Below are 6086 nucleotides of genomic sequence, written 5' to 3'. Positions count from 1 at the left end.
TTTTAGTAAATAGTACATTAGATAAACCCACACCCTTTAGACAAGAACAACAAGAGTGGATCCCGTAGAGTACTACGGATGCGTAGGGGTGCTAATACCTTCCCTTCGCATAATCGACTCCCGAACCCAAGATTTGGTTGCGAGACCTTGTCTTTTCCTTTCCTTTTTCCAGGTTTACTTCGAGCGTTTCCTTTCCCTCCTTTGGGATAAATAACGCACGGTGGCGACTCTTCTGTCATTTTCTTTTTTTTGCCGGTTGTTTCGTTTCGCATTTAGGTTGCGACACTATCTTGCAAACTGGTTCTATTGCATTCTCCTTCCGTGATCATAACCAAGAGTTTGTTATCTTCATCAAACTCTTGTCTTGAAACCTTGGCTTCATATCCTTGAGGTTCCTTCTTGTTTTCATTGCACTCTCTTGTAAAATGACCGAACCTTTGACATCTAAAGCATTGCACCTTTAATTTGTCAAACCTCTTCTTTTCACCTCTAAAGTTACCTTGATGATGATAGTCCGTTATTGCATGAATTTAGTCGAAGAATTGGATCAAAACAAGTGAAAGATGAGCTAAAATGGAGAAGAAAGACCGAAGAATATGGAAAAAATAGATTAGTATGAAGAAATCAAACTTTATGAAAATTTAGTTGAAAAAGGGAGCAGAAGAGTGCAACTTCGGGAAAAATCACGCGCACCATCGCACGCGGGATATTAACATAAATGTTGCGTTGCGTGTGCGGGGCAAGTCATCATGCACTCGATGACTCCTTTTTATGGGCTTTTTCTGACGCGTCCGATGCATTATGAGCTTTTTTTAAGGAGAAATTCTGCACTTTGTTAAGGGTAACGAAGTTTGGAGAGCAAAGCACGATTTTTAGACCATTAAGGTTGATTTTAGGGCATTGGAGGCCATTACTTCAAGGGAACTCACATGCTATTTTCATTTATCATTTTTGGTATTGTAATCTGAATTATGAGTAGTTAAGCTCCTCTAGGTTAGGTTAGGTTATGTTATGATGAACTTATTTCAATATTGTTGGGTAATATGTTGATTTGACTTTGTATGAACCTTTTGATATATAATCATATTCAATTGCTTCTTGTTCTTAATGCTTTTTTCTGTGAGATAGTCTTTTAAATTGATTGCGGGCACATAAGGAATACTTACCATTAAATTGAAAAAATCGCACGCTGGTTGAATAGGAATATGAAGCTCTGAGTAATCTTGCTTATGTTCCTATGGAATAGGGATAGGAAGCTCCGAGTAGTGATTAATGAGTTATTTCATGAGGGATCGATTATAGCGGATTTGTTAATTCATCGTGGGGTTATAGTGATAAAATCATTCATATAAGGCATCTGTCATACCCCGATTTTGATCCTGAATTTTTTATTTTTGTTTGGCACTGGGCCTAAAGTTCATTTGCATACATTCATTCCCAAATCCACATTTTTGTACACATTGGTCATTGTCTAGGCCTTTTGATCATGGTGCTCTTGATTATAAAATGGATTTTAATTATTTGACTTTTTCTTAATTTTCAATTTGATTTTAATTTCAAATTAAGTCGAATTCCAAATTTCAATTTAATCTTAATTGTTTATTTTACTAATGATTCAAACTCTAATCGATTTTAATTTCCAAATGAATGTTAGAGTTGATATCCAAGTAATTTTAATGAATTATAGATTAATTTGTTTTTTTTATTATTTGGTTTTTGCTGATTTGTTATTATTAATTAAATTGATATTTAGACTAATTTTGGATTATTCCTAAAAATCCATATCCATTTTATAATCAAATATCCAATAACCCAACTCTATTTTTAAATCCATTTTTGTTTCAAACTATACCCAAAATCCACATCCATTTTCATTATTCATTTGGAACCAAAATCCATTTCATATCCATTTCATATCCAAAATCCATTCAATCCTAACAAGCTAACTGATGAGAATACATCAAATTCCATTCAATACAATTTAGTAAACAATCATTCATATTCCAATCAGTCCAAGGCATTTGCTGTTGGCTATAAGGAATGATGTAGAACTTGGAAAATTGTTGGCTGGTGTCACCGTTGCTCACGGTGGTGTTCTTCCTAATATCAACCCAGCGTTATTGCCCAAGAGAAATGAGAATGCTACCTCCAAACACCATTACGAATGCTTCTAATTTTCAGTCTTCAAATCCGGCATCTCCATTGAATTCCATCCACATCAAGCAGTCCCCTGACATATTTGCAGTCTTCTAAACTTTGTCGAGCGTTCAAAACACCGGTCTTGAGTTCAGGCAACCATTTTTCCATTACAGCTTTTCCTGTACCGCAGCCAACACAACAGCAGGCTCGATCAAGGCGCTCAGCTTATGCTCCAAGAGATGGTTCTAAAGTTTGAGTTCCTGTAAAATACTTGCATGATACACACAAAGAAAATATCATAGTGTATTCCGTAAAAAAAAAAAAAAAAGCCGCAACTCCTCATAGAAGTGCCATAAAACCTTCAAGCGAAATGGCTTCGAATAATTTAACACAACAAAAATTGAAGGATCAGGGAAAGCTGGACTTGTCATGACAGAAATGGACTTACCAGGATGGGCTGAAAGGAGAGGCCTTGAAGCTTGCATCACCAGACGGTATCTCTTCTGTCGAGTGGATGGAGTCAGCATTAGTTGTACAAAAATCAGCCAACTCCAACGACAACGGAAACGCATCAACGGCGGAACCATTTTGAAGACATCGTATGGAGGACATGATACCTCAAAGATTGCCGACAGTATTCAGGATCGAGGCATTAATCAAGTTTATATACTCGGAGGATTCGGAACTCAAAACGAAGCAGCTATGATTTTTGAGGAAATTAGAAGACGAGGATTGAAAGTTGCAGTGGATTTATAGCCATGTATGCAACTCTTGCAAGCCGGGATGTGAACTGTTGTTTGATTCCGGAATCACCGTTTTACCTTGAGGGACCAGGTGGAGTATTGGAGTTCATTGAGAAAAGACTGAGAGAACAAGGACACATGGTTATAGTAATAGCGGAAGGTGCAGGTCAGAAGCTAATTCTTCTTAGTGACAAATCTAACAAGAATAGGCCAGATGCTGCTTCAGATGACTTGTTTCATGATGTTGGTCTTTGGTTATCTCTGAAAATTAAGGATCACTTTGCAAGAAGTAAAAAATGGCTATAAATTTGAAGTACATTGATCCTACTTACATGATTCGTGCTATTCCAAGTAATGCGTCTGATAATGTGTTTTGCACCTTACTTGCTCAAAGTGCCGTGCATGGTGCAATGGCTGGATACACAGGCTTCACAGTTGGCCCAGTTAATGGCAGAAACTGTTATATTCCATTTCATCTTATAAATGAGGGGCAGAAGAGGGTTGTGATAACAGACAGGATGTGGGCAAGGTTACTGTCCTCCACCCATCAGCCCAGTTTTGTGAATCCTCAACATATCACAGAAACAAATGCCGAAAGAGCTCTTGAGGAACTACATCTCTATCTGCTGGTGTTGGCGATGATGGAGTTTTTCGTTCATTAATAGCTTATGTCTTTGTCATGTCCATACACCTCACTGATTCTGGTATAGAAAAGATCTTTGATATTATCGGCTCTGTCTATCAATACCTTAATTTGTTGCATCAAAATTCTCCACAAGAATGGATATTTAAGGAACTTCAAAATATCGGAAACATGGAATTCAGATTTGCTGAAGAGCAGCCTCAAGATGATTATGCTGCAGAGCTAGCAGAAAATTTGAAATTCTATCCAATAGAGGATGTCATTTATGGTGACTATGTGTACAAGACATGGGATGAGCAGTTGATAAAACAAGTTCTCGGTTTCTTCGTTCCTGAAAACATGAGGGTGGATGTTGTCTAAAAGTTGATTCTTACGTCTGAAGATTTCAAACATGAACCTTGGTTCGGTTCACGTTATGTTGAAGAAGATATCCCTCAAGATTTGATTGATTTATGGAGAAGTCCTCTAGAAATTGACGCCTCTCTACATCTTCCATCCAAGAATGAGTTTATTCCAAGTGACTTTTCTATACGGGCTAGTGACACGCATGATGATGATTTTGAAAATTTGACTGTTCCTAGATGTATAGTTGATGAAGCATTGATAAAATTTTGGTATAAGCTGGATAGTACTTTCAGAGTTCCTCGAGCAGATACATATTTCCGAATCAACTTGAAAGGTGGATATGACAATGCAAAGAATTGTGTATTGTCTGAATTGTTCATTCACCTTCTTAAAGACGAGTTGAATGAAATTATATATCAGGCTAGTGTTGCCAAGTTAGAAACTTCCGTCTCTTATGTCGGTGATATGCTTGAGCTGAAGGTCTATGGTTTTAATGAGAAGCTTCCTGTTCTTTTATCAAAGATTTTGTCAGCTGCTAGATCTTTTAGACCAACTGATGATCGGTATCAGGTAATAAAAGAAGACATGGAGAGAGGTTTAAAGAATTCCAACAGGAAACCTCTAAGTCATTCATCATATTTGAAATTGCAAGTTTTGTGTGATAGCTTTTACGATGTTGACGAAAAGCTGCATTATATAAATGATCTGTCAATTGATGATCTGAAGGCATTTATACCCAAGCTTCGATCACAGTTATATATTGAGGGTCTATGCCATGGAAATTTGTCAGAAGAAGAAGCGATTAGCATATCCAATATATTTAAGACGAATTTTCCGGTAGAATCACTCCCTATCGAGTTGAGGCATGCTGAACGTGTAATTTGCCTCCCTTCTAGTGCCAATTTAGTTAGAGATATAAATGTGAAGAACAAGTTGAAAAAAACTCTGTGATCGAGCTTTATTTTCAAATTGAAGAAGATCTTGGATTGGGATCAACGAAGTTGAAAGCTTTGATCGATCTTTTTAAAGAAATTGTTGAGGAGCCACTTTTTAATCAATTGAGGACAAAGGAGCAGTTTGGTTATGTTGTTGAAAGTAGCCCGAGAGTAACTCCCATGTTTCAAGCAGCTGGATGCCTTCATTGCGACGAATTTCTTCAACCAAATATTAGATAGTATTTTGGAGGAGTCCCTTAGAGCTTGTTTCTAATAATCTTGCTGCAATCAACACACCAGCAACCATGTCCAATAACAGCCTGCATAACCCAAACCATAGCAAACCAAAGCTCCGATTTTCACTGCAGTAAAAAGAATAAGATTATTAGTCAAAGCATTAAAATCCAGAAAATATCCCAATTTGAATAGAGACGAAAAGCGAAGAAGAAAGCTAAGGTCAGAATACCATTTCCGGATAATAGCATCAAATAGGACAAACTTGTTTTTGAGCAGAAAAAGCACTTCTGGAATTTGCTTCTTTGAGCTTTTGAGTATCAAACCAAAACCCTAGGCTGTGGACATAAATAGACAGAAGAAATCAGTGAGAAGGGGACGGAAAAAAAAACCCTAATCAGAGGACGAAAGAAAGAAGAGGGAGGCGGACGACGATTCACCAAGAACCCTAAATCCCCCGGTCAGAAAGAAAACCGATTGAGGGAGGTGAAGTAGAGAGGGCAATCGTTACCTAAGCAAGGTGAGCTCCCCATTTTTGTTTCAGTATAATTTGTTGTGGTTGAGAGCGATTCCGTGAGAGCGATTCCATGAGAGCGATACAGAGAGAGTGAAGGGTTGAGTTTGAGAAAGAGAGGTTTGTGAGATGGAGAGGGCGAGTTCGGGAGGCCCCTGTTACTTTTCCTTTTTTTATTTTTTTCTCTCTTTCCTTTAATTTATTTTCAAACAGAATAAGTTTTTTTTAAGGTATTAAAGATCTTGTTTAAATTTCCTAGGTTATTAGTTAATAATTCGTTTTTATATTTCCAATTTGTACCCTATTGGAAACCCAATTTAATTAGGCTAGTCCAACCGTTTCCTTTTTCTTAGTTTTTTTATTTTAATTCCTTTTTTATTTATCTTAGTTTATATATTTAAGTTAGTATTAAAATAACAATTAGTTGGTAAGTGGTCTGGTGGAGAGGAGTGGTGTCTAGGTCTTTAGTGTAGTGGGTTCGATACCCCTATGTGTAGTTTTTTTTTCTTTTAACATTTTCTTTTATGTTTATG

General features: G+C 37.0%; 1 long non-coding RNA gene and 1 pseudogene across 1 annotated transcript; one reads left to right on the top strand and one right to left on the bottom strand.

Annotated features, from left to right (window-relative positions):
* Positions 1-1881: 1881 nt before the first annotated feature.
* On the bottom strand, positions 1882-2935 carry LOC127120506 (uncharacterized). Its single transcript, XR_007803215.1, has 2 exons — positions 2588-2935; positions 1882-2399 (listed from the first exon to the last, which is right to left on the bottom strand). It is a non-coding gene; the product is annotated as an uncharacterized LOC127120506 (long non-coding RNA).
* Positions 2936-3178: 243 nt separating this feature from the next.
* Positions 3179-5165, top strand: LOC127123797 (nardilysin-like; annotated as a pseudogene).
* The last annotated feature ends 921 nt before the right edge of the window (positions 5166-6086 follow it).

Source organism: Lathyrus oleraceus, chromosome 2, assembly GCF_024323335.1.
Source record: "Lathyrus oleraceus cultivar Zhongwan6 chromosome 2, CAAS_Psat_ZW6_1.0, whole genome shotgun sequence".
Classification (NCBI taxonomy): domain Eukaryota; kingdom Viridiplantae; phylum Streptophyta; class Magnoliopsida; order Fabales; family Fabaceae; genus Lathyrus; species Lathyrus oleraceus.
This window is presented reverse-complemented; position numbering and strand designations above follow the sequence as displayed.